Below are 19807 nucleotides of genomic sequence, written 5' to 3'. Positions count from 1 at the left end.
CGCGTCTAAGGCAGAGTCTGCTAGGTAGCACTTCTCCAGTGACCCTCGTAGCACTTGGACGTGCCTACGACCCTCTTAACCGCGACTAGATCGCTGAAGAACAGTGACAGCCGCCAGTTCACTTCACAATAACACAACAAGGCTATAAAGGATCAGTGAGTGATTCCTTATACAGTAAAACCTGTTTTTGTGCGGTGGATAGGGACCGCATAAAAGAAATCGTACAAAAAAATATTCGAAAATTTTATAAATTCTTACATATAATAAACAACTTTGTACGATATACCGCCTAAATTTTTTTTGTGCGGTGAATAGGGACCGCATAAAAAAAGTCGGACTTAGAAAATACATCAATGACTTATGAAATAGATGAGAGAATGCTTTCAATTAAATAAAATAATTAAATTAGACCTAAAGAAATTGTAAAAAGATTTAATTTTTCATTGTACATATATATGGAGAAGTTTTCAAATTATACGTTAAATAGTTTGCTGCTACTCGTCGTAATCTAAAACGCGCATCTTCTTGTGATGGATCGGTTGAAAATCGCTTTCGTCGCTTGAAGATAGGATTTCAATTGGTTTGTTTTTTGGTACCATAAAGTCGGTGATCAGTTTTTGTGACGACGGTTGACTGGTCAATTGCTTGTAAACGTCACGATAGTGAGACATGCATGATCTCAGCTCTTTTTGGAATTTTAAGCGTCTTTCGGCATTGGTATCTATTTTAAGAAAATGCGTTTCCAATTTTTTCGAAATCTGGATCCTTGCATATATTTTATCCGCTGTAATAGATTCCGGTTCTTCTTGTACATTTTCATAATCTATCAAACTATTGATAATGTCGCTATCATCGACAGCTTGGTCCTCAATCATCTCGTCCAGGTCATTATCGTTGAAAGAGTCAAAGCCTTCTCCGCCAATGTTATGTGCGAGCGCACTAATTTCAGATAATAACGTTGACGCGTTTTCGGTAACGTTTCGTTTAATTACACATTCAGGCCAGATCACTTTCCAGCACGAATTTAATGTGTGTTGTTTGATTTTTCCAATTGCTGCAATAATATGGTTTATGCAGTCTAAAATTGAGAATTCTTTCCAAACCTCAGTTAGGCTTAAGTTATCGTCCTCTAGCTTTTTAAAAATGTAGCTGAAAGTTAATTTGATATAATGTTTCTTAAAATTTGCGATTATGCCCTGATCCAGTGGTTGTATAAGGCTGGTCGTATTTGGTGGTAAAAACACCATTTGTATATTAGGATGTTCTATACAGGGATGACCGGGTGCATTATCTACAATTAGCAATACTTTAAACGGCAAACCCATCTCTTCCATGTATTTTTCAACTTCTGGTACAAAACAATCATTGAACCATGTTGTAAATACAGCTGATGTGACCCATGCTTTTTTATTGGCCATGAAGTGTACTGGATATTCAGATAAATTTACGCCTTTTAGCGCACGTGGGTGTAATGCTTTATTTATAATAAGTGGTGTTAACATCTTTGCACCAGAGGCATTACTGCAAAGAAGAAGTGTGATTCGGTCCTTTGCCGCTTTAAAACCACTTGCAGTTTTCTCCGATCTCGCAATTAATGTTCGACTGGGCATCTTTTTCCAGAATAAGCCAGTCTCATCAGCATTAAATATTTGGTCTGGGCAATATCCACCATCATCAATGATTTCCGCTAATACTTTGCGATAATTCATAGCAGCCGTTTCATCGGCGGACGCTGCCTCGCCTTGTATCTTCACATTGTGAAGTGCGTACCGTTGTACAAATCCAGCAAACCAGCCGTTGCTCGCAGAAAATGTCACGTTTCGTGAACAGGATGACGAACTTGGTTCTAAGTCCTTCAGTTGGTTGAAATAATGTCTAGCTTTTTCTTGAATTAATTCTTTGTGAACGGGGATTCGTTTTTTGGTCAAATCTTTAAACCACAACAAGACAGCCTTTTCCGTCTTCTCTAATACAATATTTCTCGAATACGATGCTCTTTTACTACTGTCATTTGTTGCACTATTAAAAGATTCATATATTTTATTCGCACGTTTGTGTATAGCTCTGATCGTGGATTCACCTAATTTAAATTCATTAGCAACAGCTGTAGATCCTTCACCATCTGCTAGTCTATTTAATATTAGAATTTTTGTTTCTAATGGAATTGTCTGTCTTTTTACTTTCTTTTGCCTATAATTATTCATTGTAAGGGAGTGCTTATGTCTAAAATTAAAATAAAAATCATAAAAACTACATATAAATAGAAACAAAAGTAACTAATTTATTTACCTTTAATCTCACTATAAAATGAATCCTTAATCACGTGAATCGTGGATAAAACTCTGAATACGAAGCGTATGCTGTTCGTGCGTCGAGCGACAATATTGTTTACGTAACTGACTCTGCATTGTCAGGAGATTGTTTAAAATAAATGAACAGAGCATCGCGAAATCCAGATACATCGTTGTCAAGGAGACCACGTAATCAGAGTTCGTCCACAACATGTATATGTACATTGATAGGAAACATTAAATTGGTGCTAACGCCGTTAAGATTCATATACCGCATAAAAATAAATCGCACAAAAAAAATCGCACAAAAATAAAATCGCACAAAAACAATTGCACAAAAACAAAATCGCATAAAGAAGGACCGCACAAAAACAGGTTTTACTGTATAGCTCGACTACTTGAAAAGAAAAAAAGTGAAAGGGAGCAGTGCAAAAACAGCGACATAATAAAAGCGCAAAGCACATGGGGATCCGTATCCAGTGGAGACAGAAACAGAACAAATAACAGTAGATACAGGAACAACAAAAAAAGCAGATATGGATAATAAAAAAATTTACAAAATATTATCCATATTAAAAGAAAAGGGCCTCACCCATTCGGACAAAGTAAATCTAAAAAAAGTAGTTGAAAGCTGGAAAAAGAGAGTAGAAGTGCAGAACAAAAAAATAAAAATCCCACTCCGAACTTAACAACAAGGAGGAAAGAAATAAAGAAAATAATTCCGCAAGACAACGAGGAGGGAGAAAAAAAGAAATGCTCCGAACCTAAAACAAATAAACAGCAACAAAACAAAGGCGCGGGACACTAAGAACCTGACGGAAACCATTGAAAAATTGTAGCGAATAATAGAAAAACTAAAAAACAAATTTGATGCAGAAAAAAGATGAGAGCCACGAAGGTAGGAGAGAAAACGCCCAAAAAATAGATATCATGGAAGGCATAGAAACGGAGACAGCAGCACTCTAACATAAGGAAGACCAAGTACGGACAAAAGTTACAGATAAAAGAAAAAACGTGGAAAGCAACGACCAAGAAGAAGAAGGACTACTGAGCACAAGCGAACAAATAACCCAAGCAACTACCCCTCAAATGAGTTAGACAGCAGCCACGAAAAGGCTCAGGATTCGGAGCAGAGAAATCGGCAGTAGCGGTAAACGGAAACCCCAGCAAGCCACCACAGAAAATTGTGCATAATGCAGAGTGTAAGTACACAATCAACATGCTCCAAAAACACATCAAAGATTTTTATGTAAAAGAAATAAATAACCAAAAACGTATCATTGAAACAAATAAAATAGACACACATAAAATACAGAACAACAGCAACAGAAATACTCAAAGGAAACCAAGTAGAATTGTTTACATGTACTCCGAAACAAAAAAAAAAGCTACTGGGCGTATTTATTACTGGTTCACCCGAAGGTTCGTACAGGAATGCCTTCTTAGGCCATTCGTACTAGCTTCGAGGACACCCTCAACGTTATGGCCCATTCGTATGCTTAGGCAAGGCCACAGGGAAATGTACACGGCTCTCGTTGACCGCCCGTGCACCCTGTTACCCGATATTTCTTACCCGAAGAAAATATAAAATATGTATGCTATAATATAACATAATATAAATGTATTGTAATATAAATATTATATTACTATAAATATATTCATGACTATAAATATATAAGAACATAAACGTTATATAACATAAACAAGAAGAGAAGCAAAATATAATTACAAGATATGTATTGTTGTACATTTTATATTTTAGTTAGTGTAGTACACTCTATATTTTACTTAAAAATTTACTTTAAAACTATTTTATATATACCTATACAAATATATCTGTAATAAATATATTAATATACTAAAAGTAAATATGTCATTAATGAACATAAAGAAGATATATTAAAAGTATACTTTTTATTAAAATAGAAATATATATACAATTATATATTGCATTCTATTTCTCATTTCCTCTAACTCCTTTCTTCTTTCATATTTCAGCTACATGATCCACCCCAATACAAATAAAAAAAGGAGGTAAAAATAGGTACAAACTTTTCATCAATTTATATCTTAGTTGCTCGATCCACTTCGACACAATCAAAGTGTAAATTACCATTTTTATACAGTACATAGAACATAAAAAAATGTAAAAAAAAACGCAATATTAAGTTCCATTTCAAGATCCTTCAAGCGTTTGTTGTTTTGGACGCTTAAAAGAATCATTATAAGGCATGTTAAGATCTATTAAATTTTATTTGTTGAAACATAGCCTAAAGCAAAGTTAGGTTCAGCCAGGTTCGCTAATTCATAAAACGGCAACTGTTGATCCGTCCTTTGTTTTGTCGAATATAGCCACATTTGGCAAGCAGCTGTCCGAAGTAGGAATAGTATCCAAAAAGCCACTATTTTCGAAATCTAGGTAATTATTATTTACTACATATATCTACTAAAGGTCTTCGTCGTTTACTTTATGAAGTCGAGGCGCTTTTTGGGTTAATTGCTTGCTACGGTCAAGATTAGGACACGCGGAATCCACGGGTACGTCACCCGAGGATAAGTCTCGGTACCTACGGGTGACCGATGGTTTGGGACGGTTACTTTATCAGAATTTACATTAACCAATAATCTTCGACAGCCGTTTCCCTCACCAAATTTCGTAGAATGTCCACTGACGAATCCGCATGTCCTAGCTAGAGAACACACCCACCGGCGAACTTTTATAAGATCTCGTCATGCATACGAAAGAGAGTTAAAATCATACGAAACATCATAGGGCACACGTACCAAATTGCTTGCCGAACGTTTCATTCAATACTGCACTCCCCAACAGTTACCGAAATATAACTTATAAGAAATACAAGTTGTTGAGGATCATTCTCTATCAAAGTTAATTCCTCAACCACACCAATGTTAAACTAAACGTCGGGAAATGGCAAGGCAAGATTAAAATTATTCAAAATGTTATTTATATAAAAAATAATTATAAAACGATATTATACCTGTCATGTTCCTTTAGAAATTTAAAAAAATATCGTTCCATATCTAATGGATGTATGTATATATGTATGTATATAGATAAAGCTAAGAGAATATATAGCTTAAAATACTTAGTTTATAATCATACTAAATTATAAAGCTAAGAGGATATATAACTTAAAATATTTATATAAGTCAACAATTTTATTAAATTAATTCTTTTTCCACTTTCTTCACTTTTTCTCTTTTCACTACCTTTCAAAGAACTTAAACACCTTTTAAGCAGCTTTCAATAGGTATTCCCTGTTTTCTCCCTGATCGAAAGCAAGTTTAGCCTCGATCTGCCTTGTGATGGCACCTGGGGGAAGACCGTACTCCAGCGAGTATCCATTACAATGACATTAGATAAGGGCCCCCAATCAGTCCCCCGTTTCCAGCAGTCCCAAACACCCCCGAAGATGGTCCCTATATCACCCCGGAGTACCGGTGCTATCCGCCGGATCCCCTTTGTCACCCCATTGAGAACATCCGGTTATCCCTTCCTCGAAAGAATGACCCTTACGAATCTCTCCCTTCATGCCCTCCCCTCCACGACGCAACCAACAACCTGTACGAGCGTCCGTTCTCCTTTGGATACCGATGCTATGCATGCGTACGCAGGGGCCATATAGCAAAGTTCTGTCCTTAGAAAAATCCTCTCCTTTTTCCGATGACGATTCCGCCCTATTCTCAATTCATGTTCCTTAGCATCTCAAATCCTGATTAGAGTTCCTATTTCCGCATTTAATTGTTCCCTGGCACCCCCCACCCCTCCCTCCCTTTCACTATGTCGCCAAAGATGATCTACTGTATCAGTCAAGGAAACGAGCATTAAGCCAATCGAACCAAAGTACGAAATGAAGGCCAACCTTCTTTTTACTTACAAATTTTTTGCACGTTTCATAGGAATGCGTTTGCTTGCGTTTTTTTTTTAGGTATCCGTATACGTACTGAAATGCATTTGCTTTTTTGGTAGATCCATTGCACGACAATCATGCGTCGAAATGTCTATTGGATTTGTAAATTTTGTAGAAATTAACGCGTCAACTACGATTAATATAAGATTTTGATTAGTCGAAGGATCAAAATTGTCAAATAAATTTCTCAGTATCATGTTTATAATTATTTTATTAATATTTTTATTATATTTTAGAATTATAGGAATTGAGTTTATAACAAATATAATTATGATACAATTAATTTTACATAATAATGAAATATATAATCAAATGATTATATATTTTATTGGCCTTATCTGTGAAATTATATCATTAAAAGTATTTGTTATTGTATTATTATTGATTTAAAAATTCAATTCTTACTCTTTAGACATTTAATGAATATATTAAAATAATATTAAATATTTCTTTTAGTTTGACATTCTAACGTTATGTAAAATTAGTTAATTTTAATATTTATTTTTAATTCAATTTATAAATAATACGTAAGATGTTCTTTCTATAACAATTGGTATAAATCTATGATTTATACCACAAATTTCTGATTAATTCGATTAAATTGATTAATTCGACCAGGAATAGCATCAATTTTAGTATCTAATGAAGGGATTATTCATGAATGAATAACATCAGTTGAAGTAATAATTAATCGAATAGCTGTTTTTATTGGGATAATTATTCGATTGTTAACATCTAATACCCGAAATAGATTTAATTCTTTTCTATTAATTATATATGAATCAAATTCAATATTTAAAAAATCTGAATATACATATGATCAATATTATTGATGGCCAATTGATTTAATTGAAAAAATTGGATTTAAAATTTCATCAATATAATATAAAATTTTTAATAAATATTTAATAAATAAATAAATATTAAAATAATTAGTGAAATAATTGGTCGAATAATTTCAATAGTGTGATTTTTTAATAAAAACCGATTTGAATATGAATTTATAGATAAATTAAATAAAATTATTTTAATTATTGATATAAGTACAATTATAATAATTATTATTAAATTATGAAATTAAATTAAATTATCTGAATAAGGGGAATTAAAATTTTGAAAGAAAGTATATTTTTCAAGTTGCGATTTTTAATAAAAGTTAAAAAAATAATATAAATAGATCTTAAATCTAATGCACTTTTCTGCCATATTAAATTATTTTATAAAAGCTTTTACTTTATTATTAATAATGATTGGAGTTCCACAAAATGAATAATTTTATGGTGGAAAATTGATTAAACATTCGAAAGATGATTGACTAAATTTAAATATAATTGTCGTTTAGATAAAAATCTTTCTATGATAACAAAAATTATAATGATTAATCTATTAGTTGAAATAATTGATCCAATTGATGAAATTAAATTTCACAAAAAATATGCATTAGGATAATCTGAATAAAGTAGTGGTATTCCTATTAAACCTAAAAATTGTTCAGGAAAGAATGTTGATATTTATTCCAATAAATATAAGAATAAATTGATTTTTTAATCATTTATGATTTAATATTATTCCATAAATTAAAGGATATCAATGAATGAATCTTGAAACAATAGCAAATACAGCATCTATTGATAAGACATAATGAAAATGTACTACTACATAATAAGTATCGTGCAAAATAATATCAATTGATGAATTTAATAATATAATACCTGTCAATCCTCCAATAGTAAATAAAATTACAAATACTAATAATCAAATAATTGAATTATTATGTAAGTTTAATTTGCAACTGTGAGGAGTAGCTAATCATCTAAAAACTTTCATTCCTGTAGACACAGCAATAATTATTATTGCTGATGTAAAGCTCGAGTATCAACATCTAATACTACTGTAAATATATGATGAGCTCAAACAATAAATCCTAAAAATCGAATTCCTAATACTGCATAAATTATTCCTAGACTTCCAAATACTTCTTTTTTACCTCTTTCATTTATAATAGTATAAGAGATTAATCCAGATCCCGATAAAATTAAAATATAAATTTCTGGGTGACCAAAAAATCGAAATAAATGTTGAAATAAAATTGGATCACCACCTCCTATTGGATCAAAAAATGAAGTGTTGAAATTTCGATCAAATAACAATATAGTAGTAGCACCAGCTAATACAGGTAATGATACAAGTAATAAAATAGCAGTAATAAATGCTGACCACGAAAATTTTATTTTATATTTTGTAATTTATTGAAATATTTTTTATTAGTATAATAGTTACTATAAAATTCATTGCTCCTCTAATTGGAGAAATTCCTGAAGTATGTAATGAAAAAATTATTAAGTCTGCAGACGGAGGAGAACGATATACAAAAAAAAAGATAGTGGGGAATAGGGGGATTCTGTTCCTGGTCTCACATTAAATATATTTCTTGATAATAATAAGATTAACGATGGAGGTAAAAATCAAAATCTAATGTTATTTATTCGAGGGAATGCTATATCAGGTAGTCCTAGTATTAATGGAATTAACAAATTGTCAAATCGTCCAATTGTAAAAGGTATAATTAAATAAAGAAATTATTGAAAATGCATGTGTTGTTACTAATGAATTATAAATTTGATCATTATTAATACAATTTCCAGGGATTCTTATTTTTATACGAACAATAAATCTTATTGATTGTGCCAAATAAATCTTATTGATATTGTGCCAATTATACCAGCTCATAAAGCTAGTATAATATATAATATTCCAATATATTTATGATTTGTTGATATAAATCATTTATTAATTAATAAGATTTATATTTAAGAAGAATTTTGAAAAGAATATATAATTATAACTTTGAAAATTGAAAGTTTAATTTAACTTAAAATCTTATTAATTTTAATAAAGTATTATGTCTGAAAAAGAAATAAATTGTAAATTTATTTATGAAGATCAAGTTCTTTTAATATTAATTATTAAAGTTTTGAAAACATTAAATTGCAAATTTAAAATTATAAAGGACCCTATTCAAAAACCATATGTTTTCGCCCCCAATTGATTTTGTTTAAACTTTGCATATTTGTAGATCTATATGTGTCTCATCAATTGCCAGAGTCTCTATCTGTCGGGCCTTTTAATAAGGGAGGGGGAGGGGGTCAAAGTACGCATTTGGCGAAAGCTTTCGGAGGCTATAACTTTTGATTAAAAAAATATATCGACTTGAATTTTGCGTCAAAAAATCACAAAAAAATTAAGCTTTCGAATGCTATATAATTTTTTCTTTTTTCGGAATTTTTAAGTCACTTTTTATGCTTTTTTCTAGTTTTCGGGTTAGTGAAAAATTGCGAAAAATTGCTATTCCCAAAATAGGTATCCCTAGATTTTAACAAAAAACTCAGTATAGGAAGCTCATTTTATGCTCTTTAAGTGGTATAAATCTTACCCTGGGGAAACTTTTTGTTTAAAAGTTATAACATAATATTCGTGTCGATGCGTAAGCTGTGGACGCGAAATTCGAGCAAAACAAATGCTTTTCTTAACATATTGTGAATTATTATTAAAATTATTGTCATCGGAGATTGAGATTATTATTGTACTAGGAAGAATTCGTTTTTAAAAATACTTTTTAATTTAATGTTACTTACATTATTCCTCTTTTTCTAGATGTCCTTTTTCTTTTGTATGTTATTCATCTTCATCTTCTGTATCTTCCGATGTTGGTCTTATATGAGGAAAATGTATGTTTAAAAAATTAACTGGTGCTGATAGATCACTGTATCGTCCAAATCCCAGGTACCATATTATTGCTAACACATGAGCACAGCAACCAACAGTCCTCGCTCCGTTTCTACACTGGCAGTAATAACTTCTGACAGACGTAATTGTGGGCTGTGCGATATCAATTAAAGTGAATATCGAATAAAGCTTCTGATCACAGTGTCGTGATTGCAATTTAGCTTTTATGAACAATGGTGTCTGAATATCCAATCCATATTTGCTGAAGTCTGGAAGATAGCTTTCCTTGCTGATAGAAAATTGGCACTTTCCAGAAAGCAAGTGATCCGCTATATACGACTTTGCAAGTGATAATTGATATGATCCCGTGAACGATTTTAAGCACTTTAATGTCCAGGCTGGGAAGTTTTCATAATGTTCTAATGTCATGTTTTCAAAGTTTTTTATTTTTTTTACCAGACCTTCGCATTCTACAATTTGCTGCATTATATTTGGTTTATTTAGGTCTTTTAATAAAGTTGAAGCCACTTCTGGATCATCATTATCACTATATATTCGTTTAAAGTATGCGTTGTGAAGAGCACTTGCAATTTTAAAACCTTCAAACAATTTTGTGACACATTCTGAAGCTATAGCTGTTTTGAAATATTTAAATCTTTTAAGTGAGCTATTTACACTTTCTACTACCCATCTTTGTTTGGTGCATACTCGACTTTCGTTTGCTTCAGAGGTTGATAGTTGTTTAACTCCTTTTTTTAGCAGAGCAGGAATGACGACTTTGTAATTGTTTTGTAGTATTTCATATTTTACGTAGGAAAAGCCTCTGTCAAGAATGAAGATATCACCAGGTTTGAAAAAGTTCTTAAACCAATCGGTATTCATAATAAATCTAAAGAGATCTGCATCAGATACTGTTGCTGCCCACAATTTATTTGGACCAAAAACATCCAATATATAACCATTCGTAGTTACTGCCAGCATCGGTTTTAAAAAGTTCTTTTTTTTTTTTACCACTATACATCACTCTTTGGAAGCGATAATTCGTACTTTTATGCAAATAAACATAAGTACCATCCCATATGGTGATTATTGCATCATCATCTTCATTAATATTATTTATGCGACGAGAAATTGCCGAAGTTTGTCTTTTAATTTTGTCCCGTGTAATATTATTTAAAAAATGTAAGTAACATTAAATTAAAAAGTATTTTTAAAAACGAATTCTTCCTAGTACAATAATAATCTCAATCTCCGATGATAATAATTTTAATAATAATTCACAATATGTTAAGAAAAGCATTTGTTTTGCTCGAATTTCGCGTCCACAGCTTACGCATCGACACGAATATTATGTTATAACTTTTAAACAAAAAGTTTCCCCAGGGTAAGATTTATACCACTTAAAGAGCATAAAATGAGCTTCCTATACTGAGTTTTTTGTTAAAATCTAGGGATACCTATTTTGGGAATAGCAATTTTTCGCAATTTTTCACTAACCCGAAAACTAGAAAAAAGCATAAAAAGTGACTTAAAAATTCCGAAAAAAGAAAAAATTATATAGCATTCGAAAGCTTAATTTTTTTGTGATTTTTTGACGCAAAATTCAAGTCGATATATTTTTTTAATCAAAAGTTATAGCCTCCGAAAGCTTTCGCCGAATGCGTACTTTGACCCCCTCCCCCTCCCTTATTAAAAGGCCCGACAGATAGAGACTCTGGCAATTGATGAGACACATATAGATCTACAAATATGCAAAGTTTAAACAAAATCGATTGGGGGCGAAAACATATGGTTTTTGAATAGGGTCCTTTCTACCTTTCGCTGGCTTCGTTGTCAATAAATTGATAGAATTTGGGTCGCGGATCGTTCAATGGTATTGTAGTGAAGATCGACTGGTTATCAGTGATGGTAACTTCAATGAGTTTCCAGCAAAGCAGGAAGCGGCGGCCTGGATTTAGCGTAAACTCAGCGGAGACAGTGGAAGTCACAGCAACCTCGGCTGCGGAAGCAGGCGAAACGGCGCGATGTCTCGTAATAGCATGAGAGAAAGCGTCGATAGTTGCTTCGGAAAGCTGCGGCTGAGCAGGAGCGGAGGTGTTCGAGGATTCGAGGGATGGTCCCCAAGTATTGACGCACAAGTGAACGTAAAAAATTCTTTCTACCCACGCGTCGTGTTCTTCGCGTACCAGAACCATGTTCCATCCCCAGTTTCTCTGTACTTTCAGTCTAAGGTCGGAAGGATAAGCGACGGTCTGCTCTGTCACAACGTCACAAAGCTGAGTTCTATACTCCTTCAAGATGATCAAACGTAACCCAAATTGTAAGGAAGAAGACTAGTATTGTATTTAGATTTGGTAAGACAACTGGTTTTGGAACTAGTAGAACTGGTAAATGAACTTGTAAATTGGATGTAGTAAAAATAAAGTAAAACATATTCTAAGTAAAAATATACAAGAAGTCTGGAATTAGTCTAAGTTAAGTACTAGTAAAATAGAAATGGTAACGCGTACCCTGGGCTCCACATTGAGGCGTCTAATGATTCAAATGTTAAGAGATCAACTCTTAACTCAGAGGATTCAACTCTTCTATGAAAACTCTAGATGTAGACTGACTATTCGGAGTCGCGTCTTGGACTTCCTTGGTTCGCGAAGTGCTTCGGCCGCAAGCGGGAGGTTGTGGCGGGAAGCGCGCGGTCCAGCGAGTAGGAATTCGCGGCTCGTGGTGGGGCTAGCGGCGCGTGCCGCAGACCCAGACGCGTCTTAAACAATTAACTTATGAATTTAGAATTACGAGATGGTATAATACAGACTTAGAATTATGTGTGTGTTGCATGTTACAATTCGTGTCGTGTGTAGCTGGGTTTAGGAGTTCTTATACGTAGGAATACATTTGTCTAGGTATAGTACATACATATGTACAGGATTTAGAAGTAGTATACAGCTTCTGGTAGGGTAGGTTCCCGGAACTGGGAATGTCCCCATTGCGGCGATGGGTTGCGACGTCGTCTTTCAGCTGGTCGGAAATTTCGGTGTGAGGGAAACAGAGATGCCTGGTGTAATATACTTTGAACCCGGCCCCGGGAGAGGGCGCAAGTATGCTACCACGCCTGTAAGGCATACGCGTATTCCTCAACCTGGACCTACCCCCCGGCCAATACCTCCGGTAGGGGCCAGGACATACACCACATTTTCGTCATTTGAAACAAACTATCTCTCATTTCATCCGTCCATGCACTGAGTGTGTTCTCCATCAACACTTTAGCAGTAGAAGAAGACCTTTTTAGTTTTGACCTTTCGGCTCTAAGGAATTTTTATTTACAAATTGAATGGATTAGTGTTGAGTCAATATCGAGATCCTACAATTGTCCCATTTATGTTCGATGAAAGGAGGCCACGGGCCACGATGGGACGGACTCACGGGTCTCCCCGACCCGCATCAATCTGAATGCCCGTAGGCACATTCCGGGGAGACCACGAGGAAATTTGATGCGAGGCTAAGGTAGGAGAGGCGGCTAGCCTTTGCGCGTCACTACCCTGTAACCTTATCACCTTGACTATCGCTATTCTTGGATACTAGGCGCCAACGGGTCGCCCGACACCTACGAAGGCGTAAAGTAAGTTTACGGTGATTTTCAATTTTTACGTTTGTTGTCTGCAGGCGCTTGCAGATTTTTAATTTGTTGCTATGAACTATCTTATGTCTACCTTTTACATTAATTTTTACACTATGATTACTTAGAACTTTCAAGATCTTGCACGGACCGGTGTACTGCGATTGAAATTTATGTTTTGGTGGTTTCCGAAGTAGATACATCCATTGTCCTGCTTGGAATTTCTGTATATTCAACTCTTTATCATAATAGAATGTTGCACGGACTTTTGCTCCGTCGACGTTTTGCTTTGCGAGTTCTTACGTGGTTCGTATTCTATCGCTTAATTCGTCGAAGTAATTGGCGTATAATTCGTTCTCGGATGTATCGTGGAATGATATTGATAAGGGGAGTCTGGCGACCTTACCGTATATGAGTTCGTACAGAGAATATAGTGTACCTTCGTGCGTGCTCGTATTACGTAAAAGCATCGCTAATGGTAGCCATTTCTACCAGTTCTTACTGCTACCAATGAATTGTTCTAGGTATTCTACAAGCACGTGATGAGACCTTTCCACAAAGCCATTTGTTTGAGGATGAAAAGCTGTGGTCTTAAACTGTTGAATTTTAAATCTTTTCACGATCGTCTTCGTGAGCCAATTAATAAAATTTGACACCTGGTCAATGAGGATATCTTTGGGACATCCGGAATGGCTAAGGACTATTTTGTTAGGAAACAGTAGTAAGTAAAGATATTAGTAAAACCGTCTGGTGTTGGAGGTAGGGGAACCATAACGTCCATAGATATTTTTTCGAAAACGGTGCTGGGGTGTCTGTAAGTGTAAGCGGTTGACGTGTTTTTACTCTTGTTAGTTTTTGTTTTTGGCACTGATCACAGTTGTCTGGAAATAACCACCGTTTGAGATGTGGTCCTTATGCTGGAAAAATTTTTCCAATTTTTGACTGACGGATTTTTGACAATTTTCGACTTTTTCGTACTGACGGTCTCCCTTAGTTATGAAAATGACTAAATTGTCGCGGCGTGCGGCGATGGAATCTCTAGTCGTTAGAAACAGTGGGAGTTGACGTAAAGTCGCTATTCGCCGTCAGTAATTCTATGGGTGATATCAATAATGTAGATTGTGTTTATTCTGTCGGTTGGTAAAGAATATTGAGGTTATCAGAAGAGGATGTTCGCGGTGGCGATGGTGCGACAGGATTTGTGGATGAGGAAGGTCGACGGATATCGAAGAGATCATCTTCGGAATCTACAGAATTGGAAATTGGCTGAACGGTAACAGGATTGCAGGACAACGCGTTTGCGTTTACATTGATTTTTCCCGGTTTATAAACTATTTCATACTCATATTCAGCCAGTTTAAGTCGCCAACGGATTAATCTACTTGATGGATCCTTTACCAAGTTCATCCAAACTAGTGGCCTGTGTTCGGTTACCAGTTTATATGATTTTCCGTATATATATGGCCTGAAGAAATGTACCACGTATATGATCGCCAGACACTTCTCTTCAATAATTGACAGTACAAAAGCGTTTAGTACAAATGCGTTTTCGTGTTCGTTACGCCATATGAATTTTGCATCATTTTTTTAATAAATTGGTCAACGGTTTAGCCAATGCAGAGAAATTTGGGAAAAATTGGCGATAGTAATCCACAAGACCTTGAAATTGTTTTATTTGTTTCGGATTTTGTGGTCTTGGGAAGTCTTTTACGGCGCGAACTTTATTCGGATCTGGTTTAACGTCTTTTTCGCTTATCACGTGGCCTAGATAATTTACCTCCCGACGTACGAATTCGCATTTATCGGGTTGTAATAAAAGATTGCTCCGCGAGTTTGTTGAATTTTATACAATATCCGTGTAATGAACTAGCATATAAGGCTATATCGTCTAGATACACAAACATTTCGTTTGCTTGTAACCCTGTTACCACACTGTCCATAAGTTTTTAGAACGTGGCTGGGGCATTGTGCAATCCGAATGGCATTCTTTGGAACTCGAAATGTTCATGTGGAGTGGAGAAAGCACTTTTCGCGACATCGGATGGAGACATCGGAATTTGGTGAAAACTACTGGCCAGGTTAAAAGTACTGAAGTACTTTGCACTGCTCACTTGGTCCAGGATTTCTGTTATGCAGGAACGAGGGTACACATTGGCTACTGATTTTTCATTTAATGCGCGGTAGTCAATTACAACGCGTCATCTCTTGTTTCATGTTTCCTGCAGAGTCTGGTTTTTTATCAACGACCTAAAGTTGCGAGTTGTATGGAGATTTAGAAGACCTAATTATTTCATCGTTTAAAAGCTGCTCCATTTGTTTCGAAATTTCTTGTTTATGAATAAGAGGAAATCTATGTTGTTTTACTTTTACCGGTTGGTCACTAATCGTCGGTATGCGATACGACATAAAACGTTCTCCCTGACGTGTTTTCTTTGATTACATTAATTTCTGCACCAGTGTCTATCATCATGTTTACGGGCTGGATTAACGATTTCAAATTAATCACAACTGTTAGGACGCTGGTTTTTCCGGCTACATTTACAGCGGCTTGATACTTTGTATCTCCTTGCTTCCCTCCGTTAATGCAAGAACGTGTCTATTAGATGCGGCCTCGCGTGCCGTCTAACAGCGGGTAGGAAGGCTGTGTTACGTCACGAAGGTGAAAAATTTCTGCTCTGCTCGCGGACGACATGCAGCCAAAAAGCGGACTCGGGTCGTTCAATTGCGACAGGTATGGGGTTTCTTCCGTGGGACACTTCATTCGTTGAATTAATACCCCTTTTTCAGGTACTGTGGGATGAGTCTCCAACGTAGATGAGTTCCGGCGCAGATTGGCTTGTCTTGGCCAGAAGAAGACGGTGGTACCGGATGTTGAGGAGCCACAAGAACGATGGCGGACGAGCAGAAAGACGAAAGGGCTTCGATGCCTACGTAATCGCGCACAAATTGGCGTAGGAAATTCTTCTGTCTCGCACATCGAACTTTGCGCTTCGGATAACGTCACATTCACGTTTATTTTCTGCGGACTGAATACAAATCGGGTAAACGGTGGCCGCTCTACCCTATCAGTCCAGAAAGATGAAATGTCGACTGCACCCGAACGTAGTATCAACTGTGGGTCGACGAAGTTAAGCGGCGGACATGTTGAATATTCACGCCATAGCTCGTGGAAGAATTAGTTAATAAAAATGAACTTCAAGTATTATAAGCAATTATGAGACTTATATATGTAAGATGAAATAAAAATATATTCTAATATATTCTAATATAATCCTAAGCTTACACTGACTTCCCTAATGCTAAGTTAAAAATAGACTTAATGTTTAGACTTGGAACTAGAGTTTGAAAGTGAATTGAATAGGAAACTAGAATCGATTTGGAATTAGAAACATCCGATTAAGGTGAAGAATAACCCTTAGACATTGGACCTATCAACTGATCAGCTTGAGAACAAGTTTGGAATTGATTTTCGGCTCGCGGGTCCACGACCTCCTCGGATCATGTGGCGCGCGAGTCGCTGGACCCTCGAGTGGGGTGACCGGTCGTCGTTGGGCGCGGCTCGCGTTAACCGTGAGCGTATTGCAACTTACAAATTAGAACATTTACATCGTCTAAAATTATAGGTGTGTTTATATTACAATAGATGAGTCGTGTACTTAGATTTAGGATTTTAATAATCATGTATATATACGACTGAGAAATAAGAATATGGATGTGTTACTGCGGGCGATTTGATGCGTTGTTCTGTATGTGCCTCGTGTGCTGCTGAATACGCTCGAAAGCGGGGTCGGATGGTCCAACTCCTGGGCTGATGCTATGGCTTGACTGTCTTGGCTCGGGTGTAAGGCGGTTCGCCTGTGTGTGAAAGCGCTTGTAGGATGCTGCTGGATGCTGCGGGAAGGCGGTACGCCGGATGTGACATCTTATAGTTTTGTTAGGATTTATACAATATTTATAATTACGGCGTAACAATTCAATGCGACCTTAGAGAAAATATTGCATAGCACCATCCATTAAAGTAATTTACAGCAACAATTGTAGAGTCACTATATACTGCTCCCTTATTTAGACCTCCACGCAGATATGAAGAGGATTCCATAGGGATTTGGTAAAATCCGCTGGCGAGATCAAAGGTGCTGAAATATCTAACATTTCCCAACTGGTCGAGAATTTCCATAATACATGGTAATGGGTAGGTATCGGTGATCAATTTCTCATTTAGTACTCGATAATCAATGACTACACGCCAGCGCTTTTTCCTTGTGAGTCTGCACAAGTCGACTCTAAGTACAAGGATCGACAAGAAGATAAACATAGACAACACATCCAGGAAGGCGACTGTACAGAGCAGCGCCCAGCACGTAGTGAACCGCGCACCCCCTGGACGAGATAGGAGTCGAGGCGGAGGTCACAACAGCAGTGACGCCGATAGTTGGACCGAGCAACTGAAAGCACATCCTATCTGTCTCAACTTTCCACGTGAGTTAATTTCTCATTCATTTCGGCTTGTGCCACTTGCAGTGATCATGGATCCACGAATAACAGATTTAGTAGCGGAACGCACCTCAATCAAGGTAAAATTGTCATTGTTTAAACGGTTTTTCGAAACCGCGGCGATCAAGGTAGATATAGTGGGTTTTGAACAACGGGTTAAGGCACACGGGTGTCTATATGACATTAATTGAAGCCAAAGGGGACAACATGCTCCCATTATGGCGGCGCCTGGATCATTACGAAACTGCGACCAGGATCAGACAGGAGCATCATGACGGTGTCCCTTTGCACGGCAGACGATTATTCGATAGAGGCATGGATTCAGAAGACCGGCCTACCACCCATTGCCAAGAAAACTGCAATCCAGCTCCACCTAAATCTAGTATTGTATAGCGTATGACTTGTGTATATAGACTACTGGCGTTGATTTTAGTCTTAGTTTTATTATCGAATAGCGGATTTGTTTCCTGTACAAGGATCAATGGTGTTTTTTTAATATTAGCGGTATTCTAGTTTGGTTAATTCGGTTCATTCGGTATAGTCCGGTTAATTCGGTTCATTCGGTATAGTTCGGTTAATTTGATTAATTCGGTATAGTTCGGTTGTGTTGAACATGAATCGCACAAGGTAAGCAGCATGTTCGAGCCAAGATTGGTGCTATTTATTAAGGGACCTCTCATCTCCTAGTAAATAGCCATTAATCTTAGTTCGGTTTGAAGCAGCGATAATTATTTTGAGATCATGACTTTTCTAGTTTTCGGTACTAGAATTTCATTTCTGCGCTTATTATGCGGGAAAATTCTTTGGTTGATTTATACTTTGTGAAGTATCTGTTGTGAAGTGCCTCTTAAGGTTATCACTGACTACGGTCGTTGATGGAGATCCACGGAATTTCCGCGTGCATCACTCAAGCGCAACTCGGTGCCTGACAGTGAGCTTCGGTTTGGGGGCGGCCACTTAGTTTAGATTTTGTCCAATATCGTAATTCGGCCGTTTCCATCACCACTCGGTATAGTTTGGTTTTAGACCTATACGTGTGTCTTAACCCTCACAACGATATAGTTAAGAATTGTAGTTTTTCGGATTTTAGAGCGGATATTTTAGAACTGAGTTAGCGCTCCAGCGGTCAACACGTGTCAAATAAATAGTAGTACGGAATCGGAATCTTAGTTTGTTCCTTCCTCTATCAGGAAGGTGGTCCTTCGCTCAGTAGAACATAGTTTCTTTTTGGTCGATACACCGCTGTGCAAAATCGGCCAACTCCGAACCATCGGTATCCATCTCGATAACTCATGGGTAGTACCTGCCTCGCGGCGCGGCGGGAGGCCGTTTCCATTTCCTGAAAACTGTGCCTTATATTGGTGCTTCTTACATTCGTTGATTTCATGCCCGTACGTTTTACAGTATCTGCATAATTTTTCTCTTAGCAAGGGGGTTGCGTTCGGCTACGGTCCTGGGCGCTGGGGTGTACGCGTTTCTGGAGGATATGTTTCACGTATACTTGACGCAATTGGAAGACTGCGATTGTCGAGGAGAATATGGCCTATATCGACAATCACGAAACTCTGAACGCGGTCACGTATTTTGTAACCTTTCGCGGTCGAGTTAACGTTTAAATAGTTAGCGTGCGTGTGCGAATGCTTCCCTATGATCGATGAACGAGTGGAGTGGTGTTTGCACGCGAATTTCGGGAATTAGCCCATCGATGAAACATTTGATAATTAATTCGATTACGTAAGACGTTGAATTCGGAG

General features: G+C 36.4%; 2 pseudogenes; both read right to left on the bottom strand.

Annotated features, from left to right (window-relative positions):
• Positions 1-6712: 6712 nt before the first annotated feature.
• On the bottom strand, positions 6713-7429 carry LOC143427172 (cytochrome c oxidase subunit 2 pseudogene; annotated as a pseudogene).
• Positions 7430-7498: 69 nt separating this feature from the next.
• LOC143427171 (cytochrome c oxidase subunit 1 pseudogene) lies at positions 7499-9024 on the bottom strand (annotated as a pseudogene).
• Between the last annotated feature and the right edge of the window lie 10783 nt (positions 9025-19807).

This window comes from Xylocopa sonorina, chromosome 9, assembly GCF_050948175.1.
Source record: "Xylocopa sonorina isolate GNS202 chromosome 9, iyXylSono1_principal, whole genome shotgun sequence".
In the NCBI taxonomy this organism is placed as follows: Eukaryota; Metazoa; Arthropoda; class Insecta; order Hymenoptera; family Apidae; genus Xylocopa; species Xylocopa sonorina.
This window is presented reverse-complemented; position numbering and strand designations above follow the sequence as displayed.